Here is a 17,251-nt window from a genome sequence, read left to right as displayed (position 1 = left end):
CTGCCTCTCATTTCGGTCTTGTTTGACCAGCTTCGTACTGCCACCATTTTTTCTAAGATTGACCTACGTGGTGCGTACAATCTAATCCGAATAAGAGAGGGGGATGAATGGAAGACTGCCTTTAATACCCACTCAGGGCATTATGAATATTTGGTGATGCCTTTTGGGCTCTGTAATGCCCCGGCAGTCTTCCAGGATTTCATGAACGATGTGCTCAGGGAATATTTGGATAGATTCTTAGTTGTATACTTAGATGACATCCTAATCTTCTCCCATTCCCTGGAGGAACATCGGAAGCATGTACGCTTAGTCCTCCAGAAACTCAGAGACCACCGGCTTGGGGCGAAGCTGGAGAAGTGCGAATTTGAAGTTCAGCAAATCGCATTTCTAGGATATATTATCTCCCCAGAAGGTTTCCAAATGGAGGGTTCCAAGGTACAGGCAGTCCTGGATTGGGTGCAGCCCACTAGTTTGAAGGCGCTTCAGCGTTTCCTGGGCTTTGCAAATTTTTATAGACGATTTATCGCTGGATTTTCGTCTATAGTGGCGCCCTTGGTGGCACTCACTAAGAAAGGGGCGGATGTTGCTCACTTGTCTCGTGAGGCCAAAGCGGCTTTTGCCCGTCTCAAAAGGGCATTTGTCTCGGCCAAGGTGCTGCGACACCCAGATCCAGAGCGTCCTTTTGTGGTGGAGGTGGATGCCTCTGAGATGGGTATTGGGGCAGTGCTCTCTCAGATGGGAGTGTCTGATAATCGCCTTCATCCCTGTGCTTACTTTTCCCGTAAATTTTCGCCTGCCGAGATGAATTATGACGTGGGTAACCGGGAATTGTTAGCTATTAAGGATGCACTCGAGGAGTGGAGACACTGGCTTGAGGGGGCTAAGTTTGTGGTCTCAATTCTCACCGACCATAAGAATTTGGCATATTTAGAGTCAGCGAAGCGTCTCAATGCCAGGCAGGCACGATGGGCTTTGTTTTTTGCTCGCTTTAATTTTTTGATAACATATCGCCCTGGGTCAAAAAACATCAAGGCTGATGCGCTCTCGCGGAGTTTTGCTCCAATCCAGGAGACCACCGAGGAGCCGTTGCCCATTGTGTCCCCATCATGTATTAAAGTGGGCATTACCCAGGACCTCTTGTCATTAGTCCTTAGAGCACAGGAGCAGGCTCCTCCAGACCTTCCGGTAGGTCTTTTGTTTGTGCCTCCAAGGTTAAGACAGCGAGTGTTCCTGGAATTCCATGCCAAGAAGTCGGCAGGTCACCCGGGTATTGCCAGAACTCGGGAGTTGCTATCTAGGGCGGTGTGGTGGCCCTCGGTGGCTAAGGATGTGGATCAGTGGGTTCGGGCATGTGACATCTGTGCCCGAAATAAGACTCCTAGAGGGGTTCCTGTTGGCCCATTACATCCACTCTCTATTCCATCTAAGCCATGGACCCACATTTCAATGGATTTTGTTGTGGACTTGCCCAAATCCTCGGGGATGACAGCCATCTGGGTTGTCGTTGACAGGTTTTCGAAGATGGCGCACTTCGTTCCACTGGTTGGGCTGCCATCGGCCAGACGCCTGTCTGAATTATTTATGCTGCATGTTGTGCGTCTCCACGGGTTGCCACTTGATGTGGTCTCTGACCGCGGATCCCAGTTTGTGGCCAAATTCTGGAGGGCATTTTGTTCCGATCTCCAGATTTCTGTCAGCTTGTCGTCAGGCTACCATCCGCAGTCTAATGGGCAGACTGAAAGGGTGAACCAGTCCTTGGAGCAGTTCCTCAGGTGTTATGTCTCCAAGTGTCAGACTGACTGGGTTGCTCATCTGTCAATGGCGGAGTTTGCCTATAACAACGCGGCTCACTCTGCTACAGGGATCTCTCCCTTCCTTTGTGTGTATGGGCATCATCCTAAGGCCAATACTTTTGACCCCCTGGACTCCACGCCTGGTGGTTCCTCTGTCGTTTCGGTCCTTAGAGGTATTTGGAGGAAAGTGAAGAAAGCCCTTGTGTCTGTGTCATTAGTGACCAAAAGGGTTTTTGATAAGCGGAAAAGACCCTGCAGCTTCAAATTAGGAGACTTCGTCTGGTTGTCTACCAAGAATTTGAAGTTGAGACAGCCATCTCATAAGTTAGGCCCCCGGTTCATCGGCCCTTATAAGATCACCAGGGTTATCAATCCGGTGGCATTTCAGTTAGATCTGCCCCGTTCTTTGGGTATCAATAAAACATTTCATTGTTCCCTTTTAAAACGGGCGATTAGTAATCCTTCTTCCAGAGGAAGACCTTCCCCTCTTCTGATACGTGGCCAGAGGGAGTTTGTTGTTGAAAGGATTCTTGACTCCAAGATGGTTCGGGGTCGGCTGTCATTTTTGGTGCACTGGAAGGGGTATGGCCCGGAGGAGCGGTCGTGGGTGCGCAGTTGTGATCTTCATGCCCCCAGACTGATACGCTCTTTCTTCTCGCAGTTCCCCGATAAACCCGGTGGTAGGGGTTCTTTGACCCCTCGTCAGAGGGGGGGTACTGTTAGGGTCTCCTGCCCTGTGCTGCCACGTCGTCATGGCAACCGGGAGACAAGTGCTAGCGGAGTAACCTGAGCGCAGCTGATACTCCGGTTCGGGTCTTTTGCTATGCAGTGGTTACAGGCAGGGGATCCGGTGCTGGTTTTTGTGCTCACAGTCTGTGAGGTCTGAGGGGGGCGTGGACAGCACCTGCTTTATAAGGCCTCTTCTCAGGTTAAGCAGATGCTGCTGAATCTTTGTTGGTTAGTCAGTTCCTGAAAGTTAGCCAGTACTGTGTAGCTTTGTATTTGTTGTTGCTTACTGCAAATAGGCCTGGGGATTTGGTACTACACTCTGCCAATCCAGACCTAGCAGTAAGACTGGAGTCAGTCATTTAGCCTGCTGAGGTTCTTTTGCTATTCTGTGAACCCAGCAGGTTTGTGGCTGTACTTTCAGACCTGCCTGCATAATCCTCTCTCACTGTGCAGGGCGTCCATGTGTCAGTTTAGTGGCAGTAAGCTGAACTTGGGCCCTGCAAGTGAGAATTAGGATTGTGGAGACTCTCCTTGTGTCTATTATTCCATCTCTGACCAAGGAGTTTACTGCCACACCCGTTGGTAACCCTTTAGGGTTTTGCTGTTGCCCTTAGCAACAGCATTTCGGGTTCTCTACGTATTAAAACACAACATCTTGCTTTTTCCATCTGAGCATTTCTAATACTAGGGAGACACCCAGTTTCTTAGCCCCTGGGCTTCTCTGTTCACTCTGTGTTGGTTTTGTTACCCTATCACCTTCTGTGTACGTTATGTCATATTTCCCAGTCTGTCTGTGAGTTCATTTGTTTTGCATCCCTCTCTGTTCAGACACCAGTACATTCCTGCAGGCACTGGTGTGCATAACAGTTCAAACACCAGTACATTCCTGCAGGCACTGGTGTGCATAACACCTTGTTTCTGGGCACAGATTTTCACAGAAGAATACTCATAGATTTTTTTCTATTATAATATTCATTGCAGCTCATTGCACTCAAAATATTATGAAGTGTAAACTGTTCACCATTAAGGTTAAATGGAATTGGAGAACCATAGTATATATTTTTTCCTCATGTGTCTAATCTGAACAAAAGTGTGGCTTTCATTAACCTCAGCTGCAGTAAAGGGTCAACTGCTGTTATAACGTTGAAAGAAACATCACATTAAACATGCATGTTCCAATACATCTAATTGTATAATGTATTGTTTTATGCATTAAAGCATGTGATACAATATACTGGATTACTGAGAAACTACAAAGCTATACCTAGGGGTTTATTTCAGTGTACAATTAACATGGGAGAAGAGATTGTAGCATAACGCTGTGGCTCCAACTGATTTATATTTACAATTGAATGAAGATATGCATTTGAGTTTACAATATGTAGAAAAGATATTTGTAATATTATACTTACAGTATGGTTTATTTTAAAATTACAATTTAAAACTAATATACAACCATATCTATTAACAAACTCCTGAAAATGATTAAACTCCTTTATATTGTTAATATATATTTAATAGCATAATTTCATTATAGAATTGTGGCCTTATAAATCTCATCAAATGAACACAATCCATAGAGCTAAGGTGTGGCTGTATTGTAGATTCTCCTAGTAGTAACCTTTCTTTTGGAGGAGTGGTGCACTTACAAAGCAGTTCTTCTACAGCCCACACTGTACATAGGTCTTGCTGCACTTGAGGAAGAGGTTTAAATCTCTGATATGTCTTCTCCAGGTTGTCTGCACTACTTAATAAAATATACAGTAGTTCTGTATCTTTATAAACAAGGTTTGAATTTAAAGTTCAGTAACGTGTAGCCTTACTCCTTTATGTATTTATCAATCGAACACATATGGATATGTGCATATGTTACTTTACCGTGTTAATGACATCACTGTGCTTACTATTAAGCTGTGCATTTCCATATTTGTATGTCATTTTAATAAACTCAATGGCTTATTGTGCGTAGACTGAGAACATAAATGCCATGAGCGAAATGTAGGAGTTATCATGTGGGTTTGTTGTGGGTGTTTGGTACAGTAAAAAGTACAAATGGTTAGATTTTAACACCTACTTTTTAAGGTTTTGTAAGTAGCTCAAAGAGAATACTAATATTTAGTACACAGATGTGAAAAAACAAAATCTGAAAACTGACCAGACTTATGGTGTGTACACACGGTGAGATTTTTCCTACAATAGTCAAAATCATAAGAAAAGTTAGAGCAGATCACAAGGTGAAAGTCACCATGCGATCCCGATGTGATGCCGATGCACGGTCCCGCGTGGTCAGCATCGCAAACCTAGATAGACTGTGCAGGCAAGTTAATTTTGACTATCTCATAGAGAAAAGATAGTCAAAATTTACACTTAGCCAAAATCGCACATAGCCAGTACCGCAAGCACAGTCATTATGTGCTTGCGATGCCGACCTAGCTCCTGTCTCATGGTGAGAATCGGGGATAGCCCGAATCTCACCGTGTGTATGTACCTTAAAGATGGGCATAACCTATACAATTATCTGGCAGATTATCTGCCAGATCTGGCTGGTTGAAATAAAAATCTTGAATGATAATCTGTCAGATAATTGTATTGTTTATGTCCAGCAATACAGTATGAGTGACACACAGCTTTATCCCACAGGTAGTTCAGCACAACAATGACAATGTAACAAGCAGTTAAATTGCAGTAAATTATTTAATCTGAGTGTAGGATGGAAGAGACACATGTAGCCAGTAACTAGTACATAGAACAAATAGGTGAATATACAGTAAATATTCCCTTTTTCCACCCTCACTGAAAATCAAAGAAAATGTTTTAATTTGCAGACACATATTACAATAATTTTACATTAAACAAGTGTTTATTAGATAGAGTTTGTTTTTAAGTGACTACAATTATTCTCCTCTTCATGCAATATAGTCATGTTAAAATAAATTAAACAGATAAACTGTTTAGCTAACTACAGCAAAAGGGATGCATTTAGCATCCCGGCATTCAGGATGCTGGTGGTCATGAGACCGATGGCAGAATCCCGACAACAGAGGTGCCATCCTGATCACCGACCATTTCGTTACAAAACAAGTGCCCGGACCATACTGGACGTTCAGAGTCAACACATGGTGGATATAACAGGCATACCAGGGATTCATTCCACAAGCAAAGCTCCGCATATTGGTGAGGATTGAGACTATGATATCAAGCTCCTAATTGAAGAAGTTTCCTTTGGGATTTTCTCCCTCCAGCGGTATAAGAAGCGGTAACAACTTCCCATTGGGACTGTGCAATCAGTTCCTAAGCCTTTTAAGTCTGCATATACTGTTGTCCAGTTATCACTAAAAAGGAACGGACACTTCTATTTTACCTTTACTAATTTTGTTGGTGATCATACTGATTTTTAATGGTTATTTTATCAGAGTTATGATAAATGTTTTAATATGTTTTCATACAATCCATCTCATCTTGGTATCAATTGTATTTAGCGCTGCTATCTTCTTTATATTGTTTTGTTAGAATCCCGACAACACCCAGGAGACCGGCTCTGCCAACACCGACAGTCAATATCCCGAGGGTAAGTATCGTCATTCAGGTTAGGGTTGGGGAGGTTAGATTTAGGCACTAAGGAGAGGTCAAAGTTAAGCCCTAGCTGTCACCCCTAGCCCTGGCTGCCACACCAGGATGGTTATCCCTAGCCTACATCCCTGGAGGGTTAGGGTTAGAGGAGTGGAAAATACTTACCCCATCCAATGTCAGGATCTTCAGTGTTGGAAACCTCTGTCGGTCATGTGACCGCCGGCATCCCAACAGTTGGGAACCCCAGCAAAATACTACATGTTTGACATGACAAGCCTTCAGTATCACTAATTTGAGTTATCAAATTGAAAATGAACAAGTAACTGGTTTCAACCATTTTTATAACTATCCAGAAATCTTACAGCATGTGTATAGGAGGAGCAGGAATAGGAGAATATTTAGCCTCTGATGATATTGTGTGAAATATCCCTATGGAATCAGCTCCCATTGGAGAAGGTCAGGGAATTTATTATTTTGGAACTGCCATAACACCACAACAAGGAGTATTCAGTTTTGGAATTTTAAAATAGAAGTTAATCAAAAAGGAAAGCCTATAGCAGTGATGGGGAACCTTTGGCACTCCTGCTGTTGTTAAACTACACATCCCAGCATGCCCTGCTACAGTTTTGCTATTTGGCTATGCTAAAACTGTAGCAGGGCATGCTGGGATGTGTAGTTAAACAACAGCTGTCCTATAGAATGCCTGTTGACTTTATTCTCCAGAAAAATACTAATTTGTCTTGGAGGAATGATTACTAGAACACAACCCCAAGAACAGGACAAAGTTATGTCCAAGGCAGAGCCAGATAGATTACTGTAGCTCAGGTCAAGCAGAAGCAACATTAAATAAAGTAACAGACGTACTTCTGGCAATATTGAGATGAATTGTTATTGTTACAAATGATGTGCAATAAGTTAGATATTTCCTATGTAATGACTAGGGCCCAAATATGTGCAAAAGTTATATACAGTAGGAGACTTTCTAAAGAATTTTGATAATTAATGCTGCTTCTTGCCTTATGTGCTTCAAATAGATTGGGCTTGCCTTCTAAAATGATTGCAAGTGATTTAAACAAGTTTGTTATGACCCCAGAAAAAAATGAACAAATTCAGCAGAATGCAGTTACTTGCTAGAACATCATACATTGATCATGAGCTTTCTAAGTGTGGCAATAAAAGGCTGGATAGAGCAAGAGAGAAGGAGACAAAGCAGATGAAAATATGGTCAAAGTTTCATGGTGAGATATATATTTAATAGCACATTTGTAACTCTGAATCACAGTACCACTTTGATACTTCATTGTCTCGATATTTTATAAAATTTGAACTACAGTATAGCAGCCCAGCTGGGATTTAGGATCTAGATTTAGCTTTAATTAGTGGGGATAGGAAAATATGAAAACATGATTAGCTTGTCAATTACTGAGACACTGATTAGCACTTATAACTGTATCTTTTCTACTGTGTTACTTTAAGGGTTTAATGTTTTTGCATCTAATACAGTTCTGCTATTTTCTATTCATTTTAGACAAGAGTATGTTAAACCAAGCACAAGTAGGTGTTAGAAGAATACTAACTGGGAAGTGAATAGGCCTTAAAACCTTTTCTGGAGGTTTTTACCTATAGAAGCAGTCTTTCACATATAGAGCCATATTCAGATTGCCCAAGTCTTGAATTCCCAGTAGAAAGATCTTATGATTCCATGGTATTATTCAAGAGTAGTAGGACTCTCTTTAGACCACTATTACATTGTGCTTAGGTGTCATAATATATCGGCAAATGTACACCAACCTTGAGTGGTTGAGGAGAAGAATACTGAAGAGGAATCCAGAGACATTAAATGATTGGGATACGTGGCAAGAAGAGAAACCATATACTGTACTATCTAGGGATCAAGGCTGGCAGCAGACATACAATCCAATCAGGGTATGTGCAGACAAACTTTATTGTAAAATTACCAGGAGGCATGGCAGTCAGCAGATAAGAGTATCTAGCAAACAGGCCAAGGTCAAATGTTAGCTACCACAGTGATGTCAAGTACAATCTGAGTCAGCAGCAAACAATTCAAATTAAAAAAGGAGGTTCACTAAGCAATGAAATACAGAAAATTGAACTGGTACTGGAGACAAAGTGGTTATTTAAGAAGCCCGGGACCAATGGACTTTGAGTAATGAAGTTCAGCCTCCTCTAATTAAAAAATACAGCAGTTGGGGCAGGCAGAGACCCTGAAACAATAAATAGACACAGCCAGGAAGACAGAAGTGGTCACAATGTCATAAACAGGAAGCCAGAATCCATTGTCAAGTTAGTGCAGTGATAGCTGCAAAATATAATATAAGCTCCCCTGAGAAGGTGTCAAGGGATCCCAATACTTTATTTTTATGATGCTTGTGAAAGATCTTTTTCAGCTTGTTCACTTGTAAATTTCTGCCTAGTGTATGAAATGTATATTTTCCTGGTAAGGGAGTAGTACAAACAGTAAACTCGGACAAGTCTTGCAAAGATTTTGGTTAGCATTTGTATCTGACTGGTTAGGATCTAAGCACGAGCACTCCTTGTTCCACTGTAATGATCCCAGTGGATGCAAGTTAGAACCTGCTGGGAGGTGATTGCGCCTTAGAATCTTTTCTGAAACTGTTTAAAGGGGATGGTATCAGGATTCCGTGGTCAGAAAACCAACAGCAGCATTTCAACGTGCAGAATCTTGACACCTACTTGGTAAGCATAATAGTCATCCCCCTCTACCACCCTAACCCTACCTATCTTCAGCCTAACTCTAACCATCCCACACACAGCCTAACCCTAACCTTCCCAGCTCAGGCCTTTCCATAACCCTCCCTCCCGCAGCTTAGCCCTAACCTTACCCCCTTAATGCCTAACCCTAACCTTCCCTGTATCCTTGCACTAAACATCTCCGGCTGAAGCCTAACTTTATCCCTCTCTCTTTTGCCTAAACCTACCCCCCCCCCTCTGCAGCCTAGCCCAAACCCTCCTTAGCATACTTATGATTGGGATGCCGACAGTCAGGATTCCAGCCCTGGCATTATGATTGATGTCTGTATTCTACTGACCAGTATTCTGGCTTCGGCATTGCAACTGCTGGCATCTTGAACACCGGTATGCTGACCGGATCCTATTCATAGACACTTGTATGCTCCAGGGTCTTGTGCTACAGTACCAGTATTTGTTTTAGCTCCCAGCAGAAAGATCTTTTGATCCCCATTAAAAAGCCAGAAAGTCAGAAATGGATGTTACACTCTGTAGGACTACTAAGACAAAATGTTTAAAGGTCAGAACTGATATATGTACTGCATTTATTAATGGAAGCACACTAGCCTTGAATGTTTGAATGTGAAGAATGCTGAAGAGGAATCCTGAGACTATCAGATGGTCAGGACACATGGCAAACAGATAAACCATTAACAATCCCGAATGACAGCCTATAGTCTTGGTAGATACACAATCCAGAGTCAGAGCAGGCTGAAGACTAAGCTGTCTTGGATCAGTTCAGGTCAGGCTGTAAACAAAAGAGTATCAGTCTGGGAACTTGGATATGGCCACAAGATCCTTAACAATGATGCCACTAAGAAATCCCTGTAAGTACAGTGACATCCAACAGTATCTGACTTTGTCCTGTATTATGATGCAGTAAATAGATGCAGACAAAAGTATAGCTGAACAGACTTGTCAGGGTGAGAAACTGGACAATATATGATAGTTAATGTCACAAATTGAGTTTATCTAGGAGGAATGTAGGTGTAGGTGTGGGCACTAATGGGGTGAGATGTCATATTCCTGTGTCAATTACAAGCAAACTCACAGCAACAGTTGCAAAGATGAGTAAATTATATCAATATGTTCTGTTATTATGTACACCCACACACAGAACCACAACTAGCAAGTATGAGTCAGATGAGTGAAGACATGGTTGGATGATACTGTATTCTAATTTTCTTCTGTTTTTTGTACCCATGCTCATGATGATTGTCAGTTTTCCTATTAAAAATGTATGAAATAAAAATACTATTGCAGAGTGTGTGTTATATGTACTATAAAGCTGCAGTACCATGTTTACTTGTGAATACATTTTATTACAGTAAATAATTACATGTAAAAAAAATAGTACATTTTAATTCTCTTATTAGAATATCCCCATTTAGGATTTTTGTGTTAGTGAAGCAATTAATACATTTGCTAGTTTGCTTTCACTACTGGATGAAAGTAGAAATATGCTGTTAAAATTAGTGATGAGCGAGGTTCGGTTTTACTCGGTTTTACTCGGTTTTACTCGGTTCTCAAAACGGTATCTTATTGGCTATCCAAAACACGTGACATCCGTGAGCCAATAAGATGCCGTTTTGAGAACCGAGTAAAACCGAGTAAAACCGAATCCGCTCATCACTAGTTAAAATAAAACCTTAACATTTGTTACTTGTAAAATAAGTCTATATTCCCTTCTTGTTTTTTATCCAAATATTAATGTAATATTGATGTTTCAATTGTTGATAGACTATTAAGCTTTACATATGTATTACAGTACACATAAGTAGAAGTCTAATGCTGTCAGAATCCCAGTGGTCATGTGACCAGTGTCGGTATCCCAAAACCACTCATGAGACGGGCAGCAGAACACCAAAAGCAAACATTCTGAGGGGTTTGGGTTAATGCCCGGGGGTGGTTAGGCACTAGGGGGGCTTAAGGTTAGCCCTTGCTACCACCCCTGGTGGGTTAGCCCTTGCTGCCACCCCCAGTGGGTTAGCTCTAGCTGCCACCCCTGGGGGGTTAGTGAACAGGAAGGAAGAGGTTAAAAATACGTATCCCTTCTGAGGTCTGGGTCTTCAGTGTTGGGATGTCTTTTTTTCTGTGAGAAAGTAGAATTGATCACATGATAGTGTCTGTGAGATGCTCAGCTAGTTAAAATTAAAGCATAAGCTTCTGGTGACCTTCTAAAATTAACTTTACCTCCTTGTGTTGTGCCCAGTGATTTTGGTTTTAGGTCATCAGTATCAGTTATCTCTGCTAGACAAAGTTAATTTGTGTAAAGTCTGTGAGTGGCATATAAACTCTATTGTTTAGTATCAAGACTATCCCATTTCAAACATTGCACCTGAAATGTCAAAGTACACTTTAAATCAATTGAATATTAAAATACTTTTTTATTAAAAAATAAAGACCACTTTGCAATATTTACCATGTGACTTGACTATATTATTATTATTATTATTATTATTATTGTCACTTATGTAGCGCAGCATATTCCGTTGCACTTTACAATTAAGAACATACAGTAATAAAGCAAGATGGGGTAATAACAGACAGATAAAGAGGTAAGAAGGCCCTCATCACAAGCTTACAATCTATAGGCATTGATGCACAAGATAGGTGCTATTGTATCTATTGCATAATGGTACAGCCAGATTACAAAGGTTCTTGGTGAGCTGCATGATATAGTCACACAGTAATGTCATCCAAGGCACAGGAAGTTGTGAAAGTGTAGAAAGAAAAAAATATGTGAGGAATTGTGTGGATGGGATCCAGGCAGGATCCCGACAGTCTAAATACCAACTCCAGAATCCCAACACTGATCGCAATGCTGGTGCCAGCATCCAAGCAAGGCTGTGGGGGAGGGTTAGGGTTAGGCTGTGGGGAGTGGGGTTAGATTAAGGCTGTGGTGAGGAGGGGTTAGGTTTAGGTACAACCATGGTGGGTTAGTTTTAGGTCGCAGGTGGGGAGGTTTATGGTGGCATTGGGGGAAGATACTGTAAGTATAAGTAAGTCGGTATTCTGACTGCCTGCATCCTGACTGCTGGCATTCTGAACCCAACCCATGTGGACTGTATAGAGAGGATGTAATTAGATAGGAAAGCTTATGAAGGCTATGTGGTTCTAGAAATTCATAAGCTTGCCTGTGGAGGTGACTTTTCAGGGAATGCATGAAGGATTCAAGACTTGAGGAAAGTCTTATTGTGCATGGGTGGAACCAACCGAAATGGGTGGAACCAACCGAAAAGTCTGGTATTTGTGAATAAGAGCAAGTGATGCATGTTTATGAAAAACACAGGTCTTGTGCAGAGCAGAGATGTCAGGTTAGGAGATATTTTGAGATAAGTGAAAATGCATGGTAGTGTTGGTTACAGATTTTGGTTAAACTTGGCATAAGCACAAGAGACAGAGCTATACTGATTTGTGAGGGTACAACATCAAGAGGAGAGGTAGGAAGATGAGAAGAGTGTAGATATTTCATCTTTAATTCAAATCAAGAGAAGGTGAAGGGCAGTTCAGGAAGGAATTGAGAAGGTCGCTGGCAGAAGAGCATAATATTTTATTTCAGATTTTATCAATCTTGTCCTTGAAATAGTGTAGGAAGTGAGCACTTGTGCACTGATCATAAAATATAGTTTTGATGAGGGAGGAGAAAGAAGGTATTTAAAGGTACTAAAGAGCCAACTGGAGTTAGAAGCTTGAGAAGAGATGGGAGACTGAAAATGTTTGTTTAGCAGTGTCCAGAACCTTAACAAAAGTGGTAGACAGTCTTGTGAGGAAGTTACTTTGAGTACAACACTGATGTTCAACTTTGCGTGAGAGCTTTAATAGGTGTCTTGTTAACTTAGAATGCCAAGGTTGATATCTCATTCTACATGGTGTTGTTTGATCCACTTCTTTGAGGGCTGCAGTAATTCTAGAGTTTGCTTAAGATATGATAGAGCAATTTCAGGAGAAGTGAATATAGAAATCGGTGAGAGTAATTGTTAGAGAGAGCTGGAAAGTTGTTGAAAATTAATAGAATACATTTTTCTGAGGGTTTAATGAGACTTGGTAGACTTCAGTGACATTGAACCTGAAGTAATGGCAGAGAGCATGCAGGGTGATAAGGTTGTAGTCTGAGGGAGGGAAATGAACATTAGTGAATTCAGAAACTGAGAGCTTAGTCTGGCGAATACAAGATGAAGACAGTGGCCCTCCTGATAGTAGAGGAGTCCGTTGACTGGTAGAGGCTGATGGAGGTGGTTAGAGAGAGAGTAGTTTGGAGGGATGAGAAGATTGTGGACTATCAATAAGGATATTGAAATCACTCATGATGATGGTGGAGATGTCAGAGGATAAAAAGTGAGGGAGCCAGACAGAAAACAATGTTTAAGAAATTGTTTGTGTGTCCCAGGTGGGCAATAGAAAACAGCAACATGCAAAGAGAAAGGGGTAAATATCCTGATAGAATGTACTTCAAACATTGTTTATGTGAGCGATGAAACCTGTGGTAAAACTGTATACTGTATGTGAAAAAATGGAACAGTAGTATTTAAATCCCACCTCCTTTATTGTTACCAAGCCTGGAGATATGTTGTGAAGTGGAGAACACTGTGTGAAAATGCTGAAGGGTAGGCAGGGTCTGACTATGTGAGCCATGTTTCTGTTATAGCCAGAAGATTGAAGTTGTTTGAAATAAAGTGGGCATGAACAGATGTTAATTTGTTGCAAACAGAGCATTCCATGAGGCATGCTGTCCTAGAGTGAGACCATATTACATACAAGGCTGTTTCTAGACAATTTGGCTCCCAGTGTGAGCATTAAAAATGTGTCCCCACATAGACATTCAAAAATGCGCAACCCATAGACATTAAAAATCTATTTGCATGCATGCTCCTGGCGAGGGGCATGGCCTTGATAAAATGGGTGTGGTCTCACAGGAAAAGACTACCATACACCTGAGTTTTGACCCTGCAACAACAGACCTCAGCCACCAGTTAAAAAAAATACCACCATATTAAGTCCCACACAATAATGCCCCTTGCACCATATTATGCCCCTGCACCATATTTTGCCCTACAGTAAAGCTTCTAATTACTATTAAATTACCTGTTCATTGCCAGGGGTTTCATGCGCTGGGTGTCATGCTCATTGCCAAGGGTAATGCTCATTGCCAGTGGTAATGCTTGTTGTCAAGGGTAATGCTCATTGTTAAGGGTAATGCTCATTGCCAAGGGGTGTATATGCACTGCTGTCCTGCTCCCCCTCCTCCTGGTTATAGTATTCTGCTTGGGGGCAGAGTTTTGCAAAATAATACGGTTATGTCGTGATGTCACAACACAACTATGTCATTCCATGAAACTCGAGCAGAGGACTGTGTAAGAGGAAGGAGGGGGAGTAGGATAGGGTACACAAAGTGCTGCTGCGGGCCGCCCATTCGATGGCAAGGCACTTAATGTTTTATTTACAACATAGCATTCCTTGTAAATTATTATAATTATATTTTGGGACTGATTTTTTAAAAATTTTTGTTTTGTTTGCTTGAGCTCACAAAACATTTGCGCATATCTTTGCATATGTCCATTTTATACAGTTTGCACTTATACTTCATTATGCTAAGGGAGTCAGAAGAGCCAATGAAGGAGCAAGCATAGGCAAAGTATTATGGCATGTTATCTTGCAAAAGAAGCCAATGCAGTTGACAACAAAGACTCATAATGTTAGGCGCCTTTCAGATTTGAGGGTGTTAGCCTTGGGTGCGAAAGATGCACTGATGATGATAACAATCATTCGCCAATTCTGCTTGGCTGAGCACATCCTACTCCCTCCCACTTTAACTGATGCAAGCTATTCACATTATTTATTTACATTTGGTCATCAGAAGAAAAGCAATTTTCCATTTTTTAAGGAAACTTGTTTAGAACCGGATTTAATCAGGGGCACCAAGAGGTGTGGGGGTGGGTACTAATTACCCAGGGCCAGGTCTGATGGAGGGGCCCAGGACCCACCCTCCTTACCTGGCAGCAGCTGCAGCTTTTCCCCTTAGCCCAGCACTCGCTGCTGGGCTGCAGTGTGTCCAGGGTGGTGCTTAAAATTTAATTTTTCTGTATTTTTTTCTAAGGGTACATGACCATGCCTCCTGTGATTAGGACATGCCCCCTGAAAAATACCTGGGCCCAGCCAGGCTTTCTACTGCCATGAACTTAATTAGCATTTTAATGTTACATTGTTGTCTCTATTTACATGTATTGTACATGGTAATTATCATATAGGAATATCCTGAATGCCTAGCCATAGGTATGTCTAGTGGAACAACAATGCCCAGCAAGCTGTACTGAGTCTGCTAATTATCATATAGGAATATCCTGAATGCCTAGCCATAGGTATGTCTATTGTATTAAATATTAGCAGATTTATTCAAGTTTTATTTGTAGTTATTTGGGGAATGTGTAATGGTTTCATCCCTACACATCATTTGTTTGTTTAAGTTTTATTGCTCCAAATGGGTGATGGGCTAGGGGAGGGTCCAATCAATCAATGTGCTTACATACACATGTTTGGGCTTTATATTAGTGTGTAGTTTAGCTGAATTAGCGTAGCTGAATCATTGTTTGGAGAAAGATCTCAAAGGGAGAAAATTTCTAAGGGATTCGTCTGGGACTTATACTGGACTTTAACTGGACAGAAACTGCATGGAAACTCCAAACAAAAGCAAATAAATCATCACAATCCACCAAAACTTGGACTGCCGCTACAAATGTATGTATGTACACACCTATTATTCTCCAAACCTCACTTACCCGGAAACTAAACATTCACTTTCTGCAAAAAAAACCTGCAATACAACTTTTACTCTGACCCTGCAAATACCTGGAAAACAAATGTTTTATTGAGAAGCATATTTGATGAAGTAACACTGACTTGTGGTTTGCCAACACTGTGTAATTTTCCATCTAACATCAACAAATATTTGATTTACTGGTAATCTGTAGATATTAACATCATTTTAAATACTTGCAAATCGTATTTCTTTCTGCAAACTTCACTGCTCTCTCATACAGCCACCACTCCTCCTCCTATTCTCATTTTACTACCAGTTTACACACCATCCACACTATGACCAGGCTGGCAACCCCCATTACTTATTGTCCTTCTAATCCTTTATTCTGTCCCCTGTTATCACCTCTATCCCTCTCTCCCAGTCTCCTACATCTCATCCTTTCTCCTCTCCTCTGTCTGCCTCCCTACCCCTCTTCTGTTTCCCCATTGCAATTCACTTCTGCCCCTTCACACCATTTATACCCCACCACTCAACCCTGCTCTCTCCCTCCTCTGCCTGTCTCCTCACCTCTCCTCCACCAGTATCAAACTGCACTCCCTCCCTGTCTCACGCATGCAGTCTCCCTTCCTAGCCAAGGCCCCAGCACCATCATCACACCCTCTTTATCCTCTCCTTCCAAATTACTCCTACCTCAACGCTACAGCAATCCTGATAATCTCATTCACATCTCTCCCACAAACTCATACCCCCTATCTTGTGCACTCTGGAATGCCAGATCTATTTGCAACAAACTGGCCCCCACTCATGACCTTTTCATTTCCAACTCCCTGCACCTCCTGGCCATTACAGAAACCTGGATTACTCCTCATGACACCACTGCTCCTGCTGCTCTCTCTGCTGGGGGCCTCACATTCTCACACACACCCCGACCCGGGGGTCGCCATGGGGGTGGTGTTGGGATCCTTTTACCCTCAAGCTACACATACCAACTTATACCTCCAGAACCTTCTCTTACATTCTCTACATTTGAGGTCCATGCATTACGCCTCTACCAACCTACTAATCTTCGAGTTGCTGTAATTTACCGTCCACCTGGCATTTCCTCCAAATTCCTCAACAACTTTGCTTCCTGGCTACCTCACTTCCTCTCTTCTGACATTCCCTCCATTATTCTAGGTGATTTCAACATCCCTATCGATAACCCCACAAAATCACCTGCCTCTAAACTCCTTAACCTCACCTCTTCACTTGGTCTCTCCCAGTGGACCACCTCAACCTCCCATGTGAACGGGAGCTCACTGGATCTGGTTTTCACTCACCGCTGTGATATTTCTGATTTCTCCAATTCCCCTTTTCCCCTCTCTGACCACCACTTGCTCTCTTTCAACTTATCTATCTCTGCTTCCCCATCTCTCCCTCCTAAGGCTACCATCACGAAGCGTAACATTGAGGCTATTGACACCTCATCCCTATCCTCCCTGTTTGACTCCCTTCTCTCTCCTCTTCTCTCTCTCACATGCCCTGAACAAGCCACATCCCTATACAATGCATCTCTTACTTCTGCCCTTGACTCTGTTGCTCCGCCAACTACTATTCACCCTCGCAGATCAACACCTCAACCCTGGCACACCAA

This window comes from Pseudophryne corroboree, chromosome 6 (genome assembly GCF_028390025.1).
Source record: "Pseudophryne corroboree isolate aPseCor3 chromosome 6, aPseCor3.hap2, whole genome shotgun sequence".
Taxonomy (NCBI): domain Eukaryota; kingdom Metazoa; phylum Chordata; class Amphibia; order Anura; family Myobatrachidae; genus Pseudophryne; species Pseudophryne corroboree.
Note: the sequence above shows the minus strand (reverse complement) of the source record.